This window comes from Notolepis coatsorum (assembly GCF_963971535.1).
Source record: "Notolepis coatsorum genome assembly, chromosome: 4".
Lineage (NCBI taxonomy): Eukaryota > Metazoa > Chordata > Actinopteri > Aulopiformes > Paralepididae > Notolepis > Notolepis coatsorum.
In genome coordinates this window covers 105,234,513-105,255,940 of record NC_140168.1, presented here as the reverse complement: position 1 = coordinate 105,255,940, position 21,428 = coordinate 105,234,513, and positions in this window count along the sequence as shown.

The following is a 21,428-nucleotide window of genomic DNA, read 5'->3' as shown; positions in this document are numbered from 1 at the left end:
GATATAAAAAATTCCAACTGGAAGTACTTCTGGAAGTTACTACACGTCATCTGATGTTGTGAGGTTTCTGTCCTTGCTCTCTCACTCGTTCTGTTCCTTTAACCACCTCGCTCTGTTTTCATTTGTTTTTTCTGTTAATTATTTCAATTCCCTCATTCACACGCTTCTCCCCAGTGACGTCATCAGAGACGTCGCTGATTGGTTCTCTCAGGTCCGCACGCTTTTCAATCACATTCCCCAGCTGTCACTGCTTGTCAATCAATCAATCCCTTATTATTTATACCCCGTTTCTCCACTCTAAGTTTGTTGGATCGTCTTGATTTTTCTCTGGTTGCATTCTCCGTTTTTGCTGCTGCTGCTGCTTTGCTCTCTGTGCTATCTCCAGGATTTTTCCAAGAAGCCTTCCTCTTGGACACCTGTTCCCGTGGCGCGCGCTCGCTCCGCTGTTGTTCCAGCACCATTACGCATTACGTCTGGGTGAGTTTTTATTGACTGTCTTGATCTATTCCGTTTTTCGTGTGTTACTATTACACTGAAGATTACCACCTTTTTGTCGGACAGTCACTCACCCAGCGTTCCCTTTTGTTTGTTCCCTCTGGGATAATATTTTTGGGACTTTTCATCTCCCTCTGTGTGTTGCTCACACCGAAGATATTATTTCACATTTGGATTGTTTTTGGACTTCACTACTGTGTGTATATTACACGAAGATATTCACTTGGGACTGTGTTTGGAATTTTGCTCACTGTGTGTATTACACGAAGAGATTCACTTGGGATTTGTTTTGGAATTGTGCTCACTGTGTTTAATTACACGAAGATTAGTTCACCCTGTTCTCCTGCTCGTTTCAACCTGCACTGTTGTTGACTCGTTCCCTCTCTCCCTCTCTCGGTCTCGCAACACATCGGAGATTCTGCCGAGAGAATTCTGCAGAGCGGTTCTGACGTCAACATCTGCTATTCCCAAACTACCACAACGGGAGAAGCTGCAGAGCAGCAGAACTTTTGCCCCCTGGCCTATGTACCTGTCTTGTTGACTTGCCTATCCTGTACTCTTTATATTTAGTATTCAAATAAACAAGCCCTTGTATTTGGCAACTCTGAATTCCTACTCTCTTGTGTCGTGCGTTTGGGGTCGGTGTCAAACCATAACATTACGATCCAACCAAAATGACGACCCCAGCCGACACAGAGAGGGTCAGAACCGCACTTGCAAATCAAGTCGAGTTGACCAGGGATCACAGTCTCCAATTAGAGCGGGCTGCGGCTGCGGTGCAGAATCTCAGGGATCAGGTCCTGCCTATGCAGGGTTCAATGGCCGCTATGGCGGGACAACAGTCCGACATTCTCGCTCAGCTTCACTCGCTGGGCGACACCGTTAATACCTTTCATCTCTCACACCCTTCAGGAGCATTCCCCGCAGCCCCAGCAGATCTCGCATCTCGGGAACCCCGTCTCTCCATCCCACGGCTGTTCGACGGTAATCCCGAGGAGTGTGCCACATTCATCATGCAATGTGAGTTGGTTTTCCGTCATCAACCAAGCCGTTTTTCTGCTCGTGGGTCCCAAGTGGCTTATATAACGAACTTACTTTCAGGCCATGCTGCCCAGTGGGTCACTTCCTCCTGGGCAATGGAAGCAGATTTTTTGTTTTCCTATCCAGACTTCGTGGCGGAGCTCCGCAGAGTGTTCCACCATCCAGCCCGAGGTCTGGACCCTGGAGCCCGGTTGGGGACCTTCCGTCACGGGAGCGGCAGGGTGACGGACTATGTCATGGAGTTTCGACTGGCGGCGGTGGAGAGTGGATGGAACGAACCTGCTCTTCGCCTAACCTTCTTAAGGGGGCTCAGTGACGCAGTCCGGGACCAGCTCGCTACCCGGGAGTTGCCCGACTCCCTCGAGGATCTGTTTAGCCTCGTCATCCGTATTGACGGACGCCTCCTGGAGAGAAGGCGCGAGAGGACCCGACTGTTACCTCCTGAAGCACCCCGGACTCCTGGACGCCCCGTCCCCAACACTACTGGTGGTAACAGGCTTCCCCGTTCGGTTCGCGAGGAGGAACCCATGCAGCTGGGACGCTCTCATCTGAGCCAGGCGGAGCGTGAGGCAAGGCTCAGGTCCGGTCTCTGCCTCTACTGCGGAGGTGCGGGACACCGTATCGCCGACTGCCCCACCCGGCCAAAAGATCAGGCTCACCGAGACCCCGGGAGATCCTGGTGAGCCGTTTTTCCCATTCCCAGCGCCGCGCACCACCTGACCATCTGATGAGCGTCACCCTGGCCTGGGGGGACCAACGTGCCACGGTGGAGGCCCTCATCGACTCTGGGGCAGACGAGAACTTCCTCGACTTCGAGTTTGCCACCCGAGCCAACATACCTCTTGAGGACCTTGTGAGACCCTTGGAGATCTTTTCGTTGGACCAACACCGCCTGGCCGACATCTCTCAACGCACCGGCCCAGTCGTGCTGACCATCGCTGGGAACCACGTTGAGAGAATCCAGTTCCTCATTACCCAATCCCCCCTTGTCCCGGTGGTCCTGGGTAGGCCCTGGCTCGCGCTGCACGAGCCCCACATCGCCTGGTCCTCCGGTACCATCAGGGGCTGGAGCTCCTCCTGTCACGCCCGCTGTCTGCAGGCGGCGTCCTGTCCCCCGCCCCGGAGGCCCGCTGGTGAGTTGCCCCCGGACCCCTCGTCCATACCTCCCGAGTACCACGACCTCATGGAGGTATTCAGTAAGACCAGGGCTCAGGCCCTTCCACCTCACCGCCCCTATGACTGCGCCATCGACCTCCGCCAAGGGGCTCCCCTTCCCGGCAGCCGCCTCTACAGTCTGACTGTCCCGGAGAAGAAGGCGATGGATCTCTACATCTCTGAGTCATTGGAAGCAGGACTCATTCGGCCTTCCTCCTCCCCGGTGGCGGCCGGGTTCTTCTTTGTTGGTAAGAAGGATGGGGACCTGCGACCCTGCATCGACTATCGTCAGCTCAACGAGATCACCATCAAGAACAAATACCCCCTACCTCTCATGAGCTCCACCTTCGAGCCACTGACCCAGGCCTCGTTCTTCACCAAGCTGGACCTCCGAAGTGCCTACCATCTTGTCCGTATCCGTGAGGGCGATGAATGGAAGACCGCCTTCAAGACCCCCAGGGGCCACTACGAGTACCTTGTAATGCCGTTCGGCCTCACCAACGCCCCGGCGGTATTCCAGGCACTCATGAACGACGTCCTTTGTGACATGCTGGAGGTGTTCGTGGTGGTGTACCTGGACGACATTCTCATCTTTTCCAGGACCCTCGAGGAACACATCCTGCATGTCCGCCGTGTGCTGGAGCGCCTCCTCCACAATCGGCTCTTCGTCAAGGCGGAGAAGTGCCGTTTTCACTCCAACTCCGTCGACTACCTGGGCTTCATCGTTGAGAAGGGCTTGACCCGAGCGGATCCTCGCAAGATTCAGGCTGTGGAGGATTGGCCAGAACCCACCACTCGGAAGGAGTTACAGAGTTTCCTCGGGTTCGCCAACTTCTACCGAAGGTTCATCCGGAACTACAGTCAAGTGGCGGAGCCACTTACCAAGCTAACCTCCCCCGCTCTGCCGTTCGACTGGTCCCCAGCGGCATGCGCTGCGTTCCGCTCCCTCAAGAGAAGGTTCACTTCTGCCCCTATCCTGCTCCACCCTGACCCCAAGAGACAGTTCATCGTGGAGGTGGACGCCTCGGATTCTGGCCTGGGCGCTGTCCTATCCCAGCGATCTCTTTCAGACCAGAAGGTGCATCCTTGCGCCTTCTACTCGCGTCGCTTCCTCCCCGCCGAGAGGAACTACGACACCAGCAATCGGGAGCTGCTGGCGGTCATGGCTGCGCTGGAAGAGTGGCGTCATTGGCTAGAGGGTGCCGAGGAGCCTTTTACCATCTGGACGGACCACAAGAACCTGACGTTCATCCGCGCTTCCAGGCGCCTCAACGGTCGGCAGGCGAGATGGGCCAGTTTCCTCAGCCGGTTCGACTTCTCGCTGACCTTCCGCCCCGGTTCCCGCAACACGAAGGCCGACTCCCTGTCCCGGATGCACTCCAAGGGGGCTCCACCCTCTGAGGACCCTTCTCCCATCCTCCCGGAGGCCCGAGTGGTTGGAGCCATCACCTTGGGCATCGAGGGTGTGGTGAGGCGTGCCCTACGCTTCCAACGTGCTCCAAGCAACGTCCCTAGGAGTCGTCTCTTCGTCCCGACTCTGTCCGGTCCCAGGTACTGCTGTGGGGCCATACCAGCCGGTTCGCCTGCCACCCTGGCGTCCATCGCACATTCTCCTTCCTGGCTCGTCGTTTCTGGTGGCCCACCATGCGGAACGACGTCAAGGAGTTCGTATTGGCCTGCGCGGTCTGTGCCCGCAGCAAGGCCTCTCACCAGGCACCCTCCGGGTTCTTGCAGCCACTTCCCATTCCGAGCCGTCCGTGGTCACATGTGGCGCTCGACTTCGTCACTGGTCTGCCCTCCTCCCAGGGGAACACCTGCCTTCTGACCGTGGTGGATCGATTCAGCAAGGGGGTCCACCTCGTGGCCCTCTCCAAGCTTCCCTCGGCGGCCGAGACGGCGGACCTCCTGACGCACCACGTGTTCCGCCTTCATGGCTTTCCCCAGGACATCGTCTCTGACCGGGGGCCCCAGTTCACCTCCCAGGTATGGCGGGCCTTTTGCAAGGGATTGGGGGCAACGGTCAGTCTCTCCTCTGGTTATCATCCCCAGACTAACGGGCAGACGGAGAGGATGAACCAGAGCGTAGAGTCTGCTTTTCGGTGTGTGGCAGCCGAGAGACCAGCATCCTGGAGCCGTTTCCTTCCCTTGGTTGAATACTCCATCAATTCAATGGTCAGTTCCGCCACCGGCCTCTCCCCTTTTGAGGTCTCCCTGGGCTACCAGCCCCCTCTTTTCCCCGCACAGGAGACGGAAGTGGCAGTTCCCTCCGTGCAGGTCCACCTCGACCGCTGCCGACGAGTTTGGGAGATCACCAGGACCGCGCTGCTCCGGACATCTGAGCGCGCCTGTCGTGGTGCCGACCGGAGCCGGGTTCCTGCGCCGACTTACCGCCCTGGGCAGAGGGTGTGGCTCTCCGCGAAGGACCTCCCGCTACGGTCCTCGGCCAAGAAGCTCAACCCCCGTTTCGTCGGGCCTTTCGAGGTCCTGAAGGTACTCAGTCCGGCGGCCCTGCGCCTGAAGCTTCCTGCATCCATGCACATCCACCCCGTGTTCCATGTCTCCCGGGTTAAGCCCGTCTCCCTCAGTCCCCTTATGCCTCCAGCTCCTGATCCGCCGCCTCCCGTGTTGGTGGAAGGTCACCCCCAGTGGCAGGTCCGCCGGTTGATGGGCGTTCGTCGGCGGGGCCGGGGGTTCCAATACCTGGTGGACTGGGAGGGTTACGGCCCTGAGGAGCGTAGCTGGGTCTCCCGGCAGCTCATCGTGGATCCCGGCTTGATCACCGACTTCCATCGAGCCCATCCTGACGAGCCGGGTCGGCCTGGTCGCCGGGTGGCTCCCGTGGAGGGGGGGGTACTGTGAGGTTTCTGTCCTTGCTCTCTCACTCGTTCTGTTCCTTTAACCACCTCGCTCTGTTTTCATTTGTTTTTTCTGTTAATTATTTCAATTCCCTCATTCACACGCTTCTCCCCAGTGACGTCATCAGAGACGTCGCTGATTGGTTCTCTCAGGTCCGCACGCTTTTCAATCACATTCCCCAGCTGTCACTGCTTGTCAATCAATCAATCCCTTATTATTTATACCCTGTTTCTCCACTCTAAGTTTGTTGGATCGTCTTGATTTTTCTCTGGTTGCATTCTCCGTTTTTGCTGCTGCTGCTGCTTTGCTCTCTGTGCTATCTCCAGGATTTTCCCAAGAAGCCTTCCTCTTGGACACCTGTTCCCGTGGCGCGCGCTCGCTCCGCTGTTGTTCCAGCACCATTACGCATTACGTCTGGGTGAGTTTTTATTGACTGTCTTGATCTATTCCGTTTTTCGTGTGTTACTATTACACTGAAGATTACCACCTTTTTGTCGGACAGTCACTCACCCAGCGTTCCCTTTTGTTTGTTCCCTCTGGGATAATATTTTTGGGACTTTTCATCTCCCTCTGTGTGTTGCTCACACCGAAGATATTATTTCACATTTGGATTGTTTTTGGACTTCACTACTGTGTGTATATTACACGAAGATATTCACTTGGGACTGTGTTTGGAATTTTGCTCACTGTGTGTATTACACGAAGAGATTCACTTGGGATTTGTTTTGGAATTGTGCTCACTGTGTTTAATTACACGAAGATTAGTTCACCCTGTTCTCCTGCTCGTTTCAACCTGCACTGTTGTTGACTCGTTCCCTCTCTCCCTCTCTCGGTCTCGCAACACATCGGAGATTCTGCCGAGAGAATTCTGCAGAGCGGTTCTGACGTCAACATCTGCTATTCCCAAACTACCACCACGGGAGAAGCTGCAGAGCAGCAGAACTTTTGCCCCCTGGCCTATGTACCTGTCTTGTTGACTTGCCTATCCTGTACTCTTTATATTTAGTATTCAAATAAACAAGCCCTTGTATTTGGCAACTCTGAATTCCTACTCTCTTGTGTCGTGCGTTTGGGGTCGGTGTCAAACCATAACAGATGTTGACCGGATGGGCGAGGGGGCGTTTATAATTCCGTGGGCAGCGTTATACCATTCATCTAATGTGGGTCATATGTTCATCAGATCAGTTAGTATCGAACACGGAAATATTACACGCTAAAACTCACCCCAGTCTCCGCGGGCCGTTGGGCGATCAGCGTGGGGTAGACAGTTTTCCATTATGGGATGTAAAAATACCCAGTCCATTTCCAGGTTGTATAATGGTATATACGTCCAAATCATGTTGTTTATCGAGTTATTGGCAACGGATCGCTATGTATTGTGTCAAGATGGAGTCGCGGGAGCTATAGAGAGTGGCCGGAAGTAATATGGGTGATCAGCACTTCATCCACATCACTTCCTGTTTGGCGCTTCTGCCGATCGGCCACCAGATGGCGCTCTTGAACCGCTAGAGGATTGAGATGAGCTCAGAACTGTGTGTGAAGGCTGCGGATGGAAAATATGATTCCGATCACAGATTTTTGAAATATTGATATCAAAGACGAGTTACGGCGTCCTCGGCAACTTGAGCATGGCTAGGAAAGACGCCTAAACACGTTTTCGGCACTTAAAGTGTTAAGCAATAAAATACCATAATATTAGTAATAACAGTAAAGACAATCAACAGAAACATGTTCAATTACAAAATAATCATTCAATCGGGTAGTCATTTTTCAAGTGTGGCCACTCAGATACATTTACAGAGCTTGTTCTCTTATTGTGTGACAACCATCTACATATTTTTCAGCTAATGCTGTACACTGACTTTTATCCCCACACATATATAACAGCTTTTGATGATCAGGGAGATGGATAAACTGTGGATCAATTTTATTTATTTTATCAAAGAAAATTTCTCTTAGATCCTTGTATTTCTCACAGTATAGTAGGAAGTGAGGTTCTGTCTCAATGTCCCCCTGATGGCAAAGTGAACACAGCCTGGCCTCTCTGGGCAGCCAGTTCTGCCTGTGACGGCCTGTTTCTATGGCTAGACTATGTCCACTCAGTCTGTACCGTGTCAATGTCTTTCTTAATTTTATATCATAGAATTAAAACGTACTTTGAGATTTGGTTGATTTGTTCCAACATTCTATATACATTTATTTTTGTTTTGAGATTATTTGGTTGGGCCAGATTGCTTGGTGTCTGTCCTGAAGCCCTGGTGTTTGTGGGCAGAGATTTCTGACTAGCTGGCAGAGGGGACTGTTATCGAAAGGTTATGACTATAACCTAGTTATATGAGTACTGGCTGAGCGTCTCGCTCTTTGCCATACTGAGATATACTCCTATCTCCAGTACCTACTGTACTACATGAACGAAAACAATGCACCCATGCACTTGACCAGGCCCCGCCCCAGTGTCCCCCTATAAGACACCGGACATGGTCATACTCGCCCTTCCTCGGGAAAAAGTTTCATAGAAAACCCAACCAAGGGACCTCAGGGCGCGCTAAGAGCGAGACGCTCAGCCAGTACTCATATAACTAGGTTATAGTCATAACCTTTCGTTATATTGCCTACTGGCCTCGCGTCGCGCTCTTCGCCATACTGAGATATGGGGCAGAGCAGACGCGTGGCCTGACAAATGTACCCCCTGAAGACCCGCAAGCCCTACCACCAGGGGGAGGGGAGTCCCGTCCACCCGCCCTTCCTAGTGAAGAGGGGGCGGCAGTCAACTCCACCAAAGTGCGAAAAAAGAGGGAACTAGAGACCCCTAAAAACGCACAGCACAGGCGGGACCACGTGTGACACATCACCCCGTGGCACACACCCACACACCCCAGCTAACCCACTGAAAGGTGGGACGCAGGGGAGGTCCCAGACCTCAGACCCGCCTGGGAGACAGAACCCCCAGTCATGTCCATGAGGTAAAACCTAACAAAGGGACCCGGGGAGGACCAGGAGGCCGCAGCACAGATGTCCTCCACCGAGGCCCCCCCTACACGAGTGGAGTGCGCCCTGACACCCCCAGGGGGGCCAGTCCAGCCAACGTGTAGCAAAGGGCAATGCCCTCGCACAACCAATGTGACAAGCGCTGTTTGGACAGTGCCTTACCAGCGCGAGAGCCACCGTAACATACAAAGATCGGTAGCCCTGATCGGTAGCCCTGAAGTCCTGAGTCCGACTGAGGTAAACCCCCAAAGCTTGGATGGGACACGACAGGTGAAGGCTCGCCTCTAACTCACCAGCGGAGGCGGATGAAACGCCTGAACCACAATATCCCTGGAGCGAAAAGAGCTCCGGATATTTTTTGGCACGAAGACTGGATTAGGCCTCAGAGTCGCACCGCTATTGAATAGACAAGCACTCAGGCCGCACCGAGAGAGCACACAGCTCACCCACGCGCTTAGCGGAGGTGATGGCCGGCAGGAATGCAGTCTTGAAGACAGCTGTTCCAAAGACGCCTGCTCAAGAGGCTCAAACAGGGCCTCAGACAACCGGCCGAGGACCAGTTGGAGGTCCCAACTCGGAGACAGAGAACGTTCCACCGGCTTAAGACGCCGAGCGCCAAGCAGGAAACGCTTCACAAGAACAACGTTGAGGGCTGAACAACGTAACGCCCTCAAACCCCACATGACAAGAGGATATAGCTGCGGCATATACCCTCACCGTCTAAGCCGACAGTCTACCCAAAATAGACTGAAGGAAGGAAATGACAGCATCCAGGGAGCAGGACACCGCGTCCAAGCCCCCCACTCTACACCACTCTTGGAAAATACGCCACCTACCCGCGTAAGCCGTGGTAGAGGACGGTGCGCGCGTGTGCCGGATAGCGTTAACCACAGAATAGCCAAGACGCATCCCCACCAATTCACACTGACAGAACAGAGTTCCGCGTGCCTGAGAGAGGGCCCGCGGTGACCACGGAACAGGCCACGGCTGGGCCACACAGAGCTGAATCAGGGCCAGGGACCACACAGCTGAGCCCCGGCCCGGCCAGGACCAAGTCCCGCGCTCCCGACGTACCCGCCCCAACAGCTGAGCTATCAGGTGTAAGGGGGGGGAAAGCGTACAGAATCCCGGACGGCCACGGAATCGGTACCAGACCTGCTCGACTATGTCCAGACGTAATCCTCACTCGTCAGGGTGAGGACCGCCCCGCGACATCACACCTGCACCCACATTCACCCTGCCGGGGATGTGGAGAGCCCTCAGGCTGCGCAGATGGAGAAACGCCCATAGCCAGCCGACCGCCGCCCGGTGCAGACGGGGGGAGCGTCCCTGTCTGTCGATATACGACGCTGACGTTGTGTTGTCCGTCCTGATCAAAACACCGTTTGAGGACCAGAAGGACTGCCTTCAATTCCAACACATTGAATGTAGCGCAGACCGGGCAGCATGGTCTTGCCAGCTGCCCCCTACTGCGTTGGCCCGACGCGTCCCCCCCCAGTGAGGGAGGCGTCGGTGAAGACCGTGACGTGTGACAGCCTGCTGCCCATGCTGGTGAGGGCCAGATGCAACCAGCAACCTCCATTGTGGTGTGCACCCATGAAGGGGTAAATGAATAAATTAACTAAAACTCCACCAACACACTGCAGAATGGGCTAGCCCATACACACAATGTTAAGGGGATGCAGACCAGAGAAACACCAGTCCCGCACACCATTCATAGATTCACAAAAAGTACACCAGCCCTAGGCCTCAGCCCATTCACCCATGAAAAAGGTAAACAAGCCCCCGTCAAAACTCCCAACAGTAGACACCGATTGACCGTCAGCATGAATGGTTAAGAGGAGGGAAGACCTTTTTAAAAAGACAGCCCTCAGCGGGGAATCAAAAGAACAGTAACCCAGCATCGTAGCATAGCATTAGACGCGCGCTCCAGGATAGCCGGGAAAACGACAACATTTACCCAGATATCCTGCCCCTTGCGCCAATACACAACTCGGTTGTCTCACGGGACAACGAGCAGTATCACTAACGCCAGCATTGTTATGCCTGGTGGCGCAAGCCCTACCTGGGCGCGACCTAGCCACAACAGCTAGCCGCCGTGCGACGTCCCTCGATCCGCTGTCAGAAGACGAGGAAACCCCAGGACAGGCCCGATGCGCTGTCAGAACGTGCAGAGAAGATTCCAGGGGCTGGAAAATCTCTGGCAAAAACCCAACATTGTTCAATTTCTCTCTGCATTTCATAACAACTAGTCCATGGAGTGCACTGCAACGTCCATGATGGAAACGAAAAAAAGAGGAAGGGCGAGTATGACCATGTCCGGTGTCTTATAGGGGGACACTGGGGCGGGGCCTGGTCAAGTGCAAGGGTGCATTGTTTTCGTTAATGAAGTACAGTAGGTACTGGAGATAGGGGTATATCTCAGTATGGCGAAGAGCGAGACGCGAGGCCAGTAGGCTATATAACTGGGTTCATGTCTTGATGGCTCGCTTTTGAATTTGAATGATTAGAGGGTATTGGCCAAGTTCTGCCCTGCATGCATTATTGGCAGTGTGTCTGTGAACCCTAAGTAGGCTTTTGCACAATTCTGCATGCAGTACTTCTAATGGATGTTTTTCCCATTTTGGGAAGTCTTGGTTAGTTAATGGACCCCACACTTCACTGCCATATAATATTACTGGATTTATTACATAATTTAGAATTTTGAGTCAGGTCCTAATTGGGATGTCAATTGGAATTTTCCTTTTGATGGCATAAAAAGCCCTTCTTCCATTCTCCTTCAGTTCATTCACAGCCATGTTGAAGTTACCGTTATGATTTATTTTCAATCCCAAATATGGGTAGCTTTTTGTGTTTTCTAATATGTGTGTGCCTAATTTAAATGTATTATGTGAACTCTGAGACTCGTGTCTCCTTTGAAAGATCATGACTTTAGTCTTCTTCATGTTTACGTTCAGAGACCATGTCTGGCAGAACTGGTGGAGGATGTCTAGGTTCTGTTGTAGACCCTCTTTAGTGGCTGACAGCAGAACCAGATCATCTGCATACATCAGTAATTTTACATTGGTATCGTGCAGAGTCAGACCGGGTGCAGTGGAAAGTTCTAATAACTTTGCTAATTCATTTATATATATATATATTAAACAATGTTGGGCTTAAATAGATATAGCATATATATACATGTACAATTCAATACTCATACTTAAACACTGATTGATATGTTCACACATCATACATGTAGTTTTTAAAGTGTATAATGGCTCTCTGCCCCAGAACTGCAAGGGTTAAAACCATGCAGCAGCGATCCACCTTCAAGGTCACATTCCTGGCTTCACAAACTGTAAGAGAGGCCCCTTAGTTATATCCAGTCTCCAGGGCTACACAAGATATGGTAGTTTACACAAGTTACAGTTTTATAGTCTATAGTTCTTACAGTTTTTACACAAGTAAGGAGAAAGAATACATAATAATAATATGTATTAATAATAATATTAATTATAATAATTAATTAATAATCATAACTTCTTCATAAATCACTGACTTTCAGTGCGCATTTGGTGCTTAGATCAGAGGCCTACTTGTCCTGTTATAATATGCTTAGATTTAAAACAGATATATACAATAAACATAATGCTTAATCCTTTACATCATACAAGTGACAGGGAGAACAGGATGTCAAAATAAAAGGATCACTTCGTGGCACTTCAACACTCATCCTGGTCGGTCACTGTCCTAATAACGTCTGTGATGGGGGGACGGGATGGCAATTGCGGGGTCACGATGGCTGTGACTCTCAACAGTGTTATACAGTATGCTCTCTCTCTCTGTCTCCTTGGTGTTATACAGTATGCTCTCTCTCTCTCTGTCTCCTTGGTGTTATACAGTATGCTCTCTCTCTGTCTGTCTCCTTGGTGTTATACAGTATGCTCTCTCTCTCTGTCTCCTTGGTGTTATACAGTATGCTATCTCTCTCTGTCTCCTTGGTGTTATACAGTATGCTCCCTCTCTCTCTCTCTCTCTCTCTCTCTCTCTCTCTCTCTCTCTCTCTTGTAACATGCGTTACTTTATGAAGAATATGTCAATGTGTTGATAAATTAAGTGTGGGCCCAATATGTTAGGATATGCCAATGTCAGCATATTTGGGTCACTTGACCTTTAAGATTCCAGGTATGGGTGTGGTTAGGGGCGGTCCTAACCATCAGGGGGCCATCTTGGTTTGGAATCATGGCCTCATGGAGTTTTTGTTTGCTTACTGCTATTGTGAGAGGAAGGAGGGATTTTGCCAGGTCTCCTAAAAGATTCTCCATTAACCAAGGACAGTTCAGCTGCAGTGGTGCTAATGGACTGTAAAGCTGACAGGACTGTTCTTATTAAGATGTGGATCAACCCAGGACTTATCACCTTTTGGACACTCAAAGGTTTGAGTGTTGTTGGACCAAACTAGCTCTACCATGCAGGCTGCATGGTCTGGTAGGCCTGAACATTATACATGGTAACATACATGGTAACATACATGGTAACATACATGGTAACATACATGGTAACATTAGACATGGTAACAGACATGGTAACAGACATGGTAACATTATAAATGGTAACATTATAAATGGTAACATACATGGTAACATACATGGTAACATACATGGTAACATACATGGTAACATACAGGGTAACATTAGACATGGTAACATTATAAATGGTAACATTATACATGGTAATATACATGGTAACATACATGGTAACATACAGGGTAACATTAGACATGGTAACATTATAAATGGTAACATTATAAATGGTAACATTATACATGGTAATATACATGGTAACATACATGGTAACATACAGGGTAACATTAGACATGGTAACATTATACATGGTAACATACATGGTAACATACAGGGTAACATTATACACGGTACATTATACATGGTAACATTTATGTTGGGGCTAATGGACTGTAAAGCTGACAGGACCGTTCTTATTGGTTTGAGATGATTTTTGTTGTACCATACGTTGCTGTGGGGTGCCCCATTTATTTTGATCCTCCTTTTGGTTAATACAACACCTCCATACTCATAACCAAGCTCAGGGACCTGGGCTTGAACTATGACCTCTGCCAGTGGGTCTTGGACTTCCTGACTGGCAGACCCCAGGTGGTGAGAGCAGGCAACTGCAACTCCTCATCCATCACCCTCAACATAGGGGCCCCCCAGGGCTGTGTTCTGAGTCCCCTCCTCTACTCCCTGTACACACACGACTGTGTGGCTCAGCGGAGTAGCAATACAATCATCAAATTTGCTGACGACACAGTGGTGGTGGGCCTGATCTCTGCCAACGACGAGAGGGCCTACCTGGAAGAGGTCAAGGTCCTGGCGGGATGGTGCCAGGAAAACAGCCTCTCCCTGAACGTCAGCAAAACAAAGGAGATGATTGTGGACTTCAGGAGGTCGGGGGTCAAGGACTACAGCCCCCTCAGCATCGACGGGGCACCGGTTGAGAGAGTCAACAGCTTTAAGTACCTCGGAGCCTACATATCCGAGGACTTGACATGGACCACACACATTGACAGTGTTGTGAAGAAGGCACGACAACGCCTCTACTTCCTCAGGCGCCTAAGGAAGTTCCAAGTCAGTCAGAAGATCCTTAAGAACTTCTACTCATGTACAATAGAGAGCATCTTGACCGGCAACATCACCTCCTGGTTTGGGAATAGCACTGCACAAGACCGAAGCAGACTACAAAGAGTGACACGTTCAGCCGAACGCACAATTGGAGGGGGGCTCCCCACCCTCCAGAACATTTACAACAAGCGTTGCAAGGGCAAGGCTAAGAGAATCATTAAAGACTCCAGTCACCCGAACAACTGCCTCTTTGAACTGCTGCGGTCAGGCAAGCGATACCGGAGTCTCAAGGCGAGCACAGAAAGACTCAGAAGAAGCTTCTATCCCCAGGCCATCAGGCTGCTAAACGAACAATGAACACTACACAACAACAACCACCAAACGCACATAGCACACACATCCACACGCACACACTCACTTTAAACAAACACACTGTAGCACCCACTCCACACACTTTATAGCACACACCCACTTTAAACAAACACACTGTAGCACCCACTCCCCACACTTTATATTTATTGATGAAGGATTGCACTACAACTCGTACACCTTACTGTAAATTGTACCTAAATTGTATTTCATCCCATTTCTGCTTTGCACTATATAGTACTGTACATTAGTACACTGCATAGTATTGTATATTATATGGTAACTCAGAACATTGTACATATGTCTATACTGAACACTGTGACCTCATTTTCTTCTTCTAAATTACATGCTATACTATGTTATTTGATACTATCTTGTCTAGCACAGTCTCTGGAGCGTAACAGTAAGACGCATTTTGTATGAAAGTATTCTGTACTTCTGTATGACAACTATTAAAGAAACTTGAAACTTTGAATTTAACACTGTTCCAGTACTCTCATTCTTTATAGCTGAACAGGTTTGTTTATTATTTCAAGCTTGTTACACTCTCTCTCTATCTCCTTGGTGTTATACAGTATGCTGTCTCTCTCTGTCTGTCTCCTTGGTGTTATACAGTATGCTCTCTCTCTCTCTCTCTCTGTCTCCTTGGTGTTATACAGTATGCTCTCTCTCTGTCTGTCTCCTTGGTGTTATACAGTATGCTCTCTCTCTCTCTCTCTCTGTCTCTCTCTCTGTCTCTCTCTGTCTCCTTGATGTTATACAGTATGCTCTCTCTCTCTCTCAATTCAATTAAATTAAATTCAATTCAAATGGCTTTATTGGCATGACGCAACTTGTACATGTTGCCAAAGCAAATGATTAATAACATAAGCATGGATTACAAAACACATATTAATGTCATAGTACATACAAAAACGATCATCATAAAATAGAACATAAAATATTATGGCATAAACATGTCAGGTGACTGTCACTCACTGTCCCTCAGTCTATGGCAGGCAGCAACATAGGCTGCTGCTAGCTCACAGCTTGTTGAGTCCTCCCCTAGTAGGACTGGTAGTTTTCCTGTATCTGGTAGTACAAGAAAACCTTTTGTTATTAGTTCAATTTTTTTTAAATGCGTTTCTCTAATATATTTATATTTTTCACATTTGGTGAGGAAGTGCAACTCAGTTTCAGGCTCACTGAGGATGCAATGACAGCACAGCCTTTGCTCTGCAGGAAGCCAGGTTTCCCTGTGCCTTCCCTTTTCAACAGCGAGGCTGTGCTCACTCAGTCTGTATTTTGTCAAGGTTCTTTTTAGTTGTTGATCAGTCACCATGCTCAAATAATCTGCTGTGGTGTACTGTCGATTTAGAGCCAGATAGCACTGCATTTTGCTCTGTGCTTTTGTCTGTGTTTTCCAATAGGTGATGTAGTTTTGTTTTAGCTGTGTAGTAATTTGATTTATTCTGATTGGTGATTGGGTTCTGTTCCTGGGGTGTGTTAAGAGAGCAGGTTTGTGGACTCAGCCTCAGGACCAGCTGGGTAAGAGGGTTCCTGCTGCTCCTCAGCTCTTGGCACTGCAGGGCTTGATAGTGGTACGAGAGGGGGTCACTTTGTCTCTCTCTCTGTCTCTCTCTGTCTCCTTGGTGTTATACAGTATGCTCTCTCTCTCTCCTTGGTGTTATACAGTATGCTCTCTCTCTCTCTCCCTGCCACCTTGGTGTTATACAGTATGCTCTCTCTCTCTCTCTGTCTCCTTGGTGTTATACAGTATGCTCTCTCTCTCTCCCTGTCACCTTGGTGTTATACGTGCTCCAATGGGGCACGTGCTCTCGTTTCGCCACTCAACAGTTGTCATGGCGGCACCGTCAGCTCTGACGCCAGTCACGGTAAATGCTCTGTCAATACACCGGTCCTTTTTGTTTGTTCTTCTGTTTTTACTGTCTGTCAAATCAGTTCACTGTGTTTACACCTACGACCGGGATACGCTACTGGAAATCAGGAAATCAGCTTTTGGATTACACATTTTTGACAACCCTCTGCCCGAGGAGCTACACACCGACGGCACCTTACCTGGCTGGGGAGGCCACGCACGGAACCGAGGCACCCGACATGAACATCGTCGCAGCAGGCCGGCATCCCCCCGTCATCGGAGAAGCCCTCCCAAGCCTGCACTGCCGTCTCTATGGCTCGCCAATGTCCGATCACTTAGGAATAAGTTCGACGAACTTCTACTGCTGATCCAAACCAACCTGGACTTCAAGAACTGCTCGGCGATCTGCCTCACAGAGACATGGCTGGATGAATCGGTGACCGACGCTGCAGTCTCCCCGCCCGGCTTCACATTATTCCGAGCCGACAGATCCGAGGCTCTCAGTCTGAAATCGATTGGCGGTGGAATCAGCTTCATGATCAACGAGCGCTGGTGCAATAATTCCACCCTTCTGCACAGGTACTGCTCGCCCCACCTCGAATTCATGTCTGTGAAATGCCGACCTTTTTACCTCCCCAGAGAGTTCGCCTCTGTAATCCTAACAGGAGTATATATTCCACCCACTCAGTCGACTGAAGTGAGCGACAGGGCTATCAACGAGCTGTCGCGCCATATCTCCGACCTGGAACACAAGCACGCCGACTGTAATATCACGGTGCTGGGAGACTTCAATCGCACCAATTTATCTAAAGAACTCCCACATTATAAACAACAAATCGACCGTCCCACGAGAGAACAGCAGATACTCGACCACTGTTACAACACCATAACATCCGCCTACAGTGCGCAGGTAACAGCTCCCCTCGGAAACTCTGATCACGCTATGATTCACTTGGTTCCTACCTACACTCAGAAAGTCAGGTCTGTCAAACCCCATTCTAGGAAAGTTAAAATCTGGTCAGATGATGCCATTGAAACACTTAGAGCCTGCTTTGAATATACTGACTGGTCCATTTTTAGTGAGGCCTGTAACAATCTAGACTCCTACACAGACACAGTGTCATCCTATATAGATTTTTGTGTTAATCTCCATATCCCCACTAAATCTGTTAAAACCTATGGTAACAATAAACCATGGTTCTCACGCGATCTCATTGAGTTGCGGAGAAAGAAAAACACTGCGTTCAGGGAGGGGGACACTGAGATTTACAAAGCAGCTAAATATGAACTTAGAGCTGCCATCAGGAAGGCAAAAACATCCTATGCCACTATACTGGAGGATACATTTGATTCAAACAACACTAGGGCAGTCTGGAAAACTCTCAATGAACTAACCAATTACAAAAAGAAATCCCCCCCCCCCCCCCCGACGCAGACCCCCACCTCCCAGACAAGCTGAACACCTTCTTTGCCAGGTTTGAGAAGCCTCTTAAAGACAGCTGGCCCACCCCTCCCCCTCACCTATCCACCCCACTCACCATTGATATAGATACAGTGAGGAACCTCTTCCGGAGGCTGGATAAGGGCAAGGCAGCAGGCCCGGATAACATCTCACCTGCCTGCCTCAGCTATTGTTCTGACCAGCTAGCACCAGTCTACACTGGTATTTTCACCACCTCACTCCAGCAAATGCAGATCCCAGCCCTCTTCAAACAATCCATCATCATCCCCATACCCAAGAAAGGAAAAATATCTAGCCTTAATGACTACAGACCCGTGGCCTTGACGGCAGTAGCCATGAAGGTGCTGGAACGCATAGTCCTGTCAGTTTTAAAAACACTCACATCCCCCCTGATGGACCCTCTACAATTCGCCTATCGCACAAACCGGTCTACTGATGATGCAGTCAACCTGGCACTGCACTACACCCTCCAGCATCTGGAGACCAAAAACAGTTACGCCCGGATACTCTTTATTGACTTCAGCAGTGCCTTCAACACCATCGACCCCCTCATACTGTTCCAAACCCTGACCAACATGAACATTGCCCCCTCCCTCTGTTTCTGGTTGCTGGACACACTGAAGGGCCGCAAACAGGTAGTCCGCTACAACAACCTCACCTCTCTCCCTCTGACCACCAACATTGGGGTACCACAGGGGTGTGTTCTCTCCCCGTGGCTTTTTTCCCTCTACACTAACAACCTCCGTTCAGCATCCCCCTCAGTCAAAACCCTTAAATACGCGGACGACACCACCATCTTAGGGTTGATCTCCAACAACAAGGAGGATGACTACCGGCTGGAGGTGGAGCGAACACTCACATGGTGCAAAGAACACAACCTGTTACTCAATGAAAGCAAAACCGTGGAACTCATTATTGACTTTCGCAAAATCACACCCACCAAAACACCCATGCTCATCAATAACCAACTCATTTCAGCCACAGACACATTCAAATACTTAGGAACACACATCAGCAACAAACTCAACTGGGACCATCACACCACTCATTTACTTAAAACAGCCAACCAAAGATTATTTCATTTAAGACAACTCAGGAAGTACAAGGTCAGGAAGACGTTAATGATTAAATTTTACACAGCTATCATACAAAACATCATTTCACTCTCCATCACTGTTTGGTACGGCAACACACCCAAACACACACTACACAGACTAGACAGGATCATCATTAGGGCATCCAAAATCATCAACTGCACACTCCCCACCCTGGACTCCATACACAAACATCACACCATCACACGCGCACACAAAATCATCAGTGACCCCCTGCACCCAGCTCATCACCTCTTCCAACTCCTCCCCTCTGGTAGAAGGTTTAGGTCACTAGGTAGTCGCACGGTTAGGTTCAACAACAGTTTCTTCCCCAAGGCCATACAATTACTCAACTCCAACTCATCCTAATTTCACCCCCTGTTGTTATGTTATGCATGTTATGTTGTTGTTGATGTTATGTTGTGTTCCATCATCCATGTGGTGTATTGTCGCAGCTACCACCTGCACCGTGCTCAAATTCCACCGGCCTGGCCGTGTGGCAATAAAAGAAACTTGTCTGTCTGTCTGTCTGTCTGTCTGTCTGTCTGTCTGTCTGTCTGTCTGTCTGTCTGTCTGTCTGTCTGTCTGTCTGTCTGTCTGTCTGTCTGTCTGTCTGTCTGTCTGTCTGTCTGTCTGTCTGTCTGTCTGTCTGTCTGTCTGTCTGTCTGTCTGTCTGTCTGTCTGTCTGTCTGTCTGTCTGTCTGTCTGTCTGTCTGTCTGTCTGTCTGTCTGTCTGTCTGTCTGTCTGTCTGTCTGTCTGTCTGTCTGTCTGTCTGTCTGTCTGTCTGTCTGTCTGTCTGTCTGTCTGTCTGTCTGTCTGTCTGTCTGTCTGTCTGTCTGTCTGTCTGTCTGTCTGTCTGTCTGTCTGTCTGTCTGTCTGTCTGTCTGTCTGTCTGTCTGTCTGTCTGTCTGTCTGTCTGTCTGTCTGTCTGTCTGTCTGTCTGTCTGTCTGTCTGTCTGTCTGTCTGTCTGTCTGTCTGTCTGTCTGTCTGTCTGTCTGTCTGTCTGTCTGTCTGTCTGTCTGTCTGTCTGTCTGTCTGTCTGTCTGTCTGTCTGTCTGTCTGTCTGTCTGTCTGTCTGTCTGTCTGTCTGTCTGTCTGTCTGTCTGTCTGTCTGTCTGTCTGTCTGTCTGTCTGTCTGTCTGTCTGTCTGTCTGTCTGTCTGTCTGTCTGTCTGTCTGTCTGTCTGTCTGTCTGTCTGTCTGTCTGTCTGTCTGTCTGTCTGTCTGTCTGTCTGTCTGTCTGTCTGTCTGTCTCTCTCTCTCTCTCTCTCTCTCTCTCTCTCTCTCTCTCTCTCTCTCTCTCTCTCTCTCTCTCTCTCTCTCTCTCTCTCTCTCTCTCTCTCTCTCTCTCTCTCTCTCTCTCTCTCTCTCTCTCTCTCTCTCTCTCTCTCTCTCTCTCTCTCTCTCTCTCTCTCTCTCTCTCTCTCTCTCTCTCTCTCTAAATTCCAGTCCGACAGTCATTGAGTTCTTGAGGTTTACACGGTATAGGTAGAGTGACTGATGAAACAGCCAATGAGACGATCTGACTTGGAGAGAGGGGGCGGGGCCACCACTGTCTCAGTGTTGCATGATATTCAACGTTTAATGATTTGTATCAATGGAGCTGTAGCACCTACTGTATTGGACAACAGTCAATCAATTTTAGATTTCTTTCCCCATGTAATCTCTTTCCATTTTCATTCCATTATTCAGTTCAAAATGTATTCAAACCCCATTTAGCTCTACACACTTTTACAAGAAAGGGTTTGGACTAGGGATGCTCGATATCTTAATTTCCGATACCGATATCAACCGATACCGATATATGCAGGGTTCCCCTTGAGAACCTTCAGTAAACTGCAGACTGCCCTCTGACTCCGATCTCATCTCTGCTCACCTCGCTGACAGTCAATTAAAAGAACCCAGTGCTAATTTACATTATAAGTGGAGGCACGGGGGAATTTCCCTTTACTATTCAAAACGGTATAAAACAACAATCTGTTTTGGGCATGTTGACTGGAAGCAACTCACTGACAGTCGGCGGCGTTATTAGACCCATAGATATAATATAAGATATATATTTAAGCACTCGCAAATGTCGCAGTCTAAAACTATATCCATTGAATAAAGACCTGGCGATGAAGGGGCATCAGCGCCCCCTGCTGCTGGCGGTCAATGTGTTAAACAGGTGAGGTGGTTATGGTATTCATGAAGCAATACAATCAACAACTTGTTGATTTCAAATATATTTATTTTCTTGTACACTTCAGGTTACAATGTGTATCAAGTCCAACTGGACACAGGAGGGTTTTAACATCTAGTCAAGCATTTATCAGATGACATCATGGATGTATCAACTTTATGAATGTATAAACCTAGATGACCTATGAACTCTGTGTCTCTCTCTCTGTCCCTCTAGAATGGAACTAGTTTTCATGTATTTGACCAGGGTCGCTTCTCCAAGGAGGTTCTTCCAAAGTGTTTCAAGCACAACAACATGGCCAGCTTC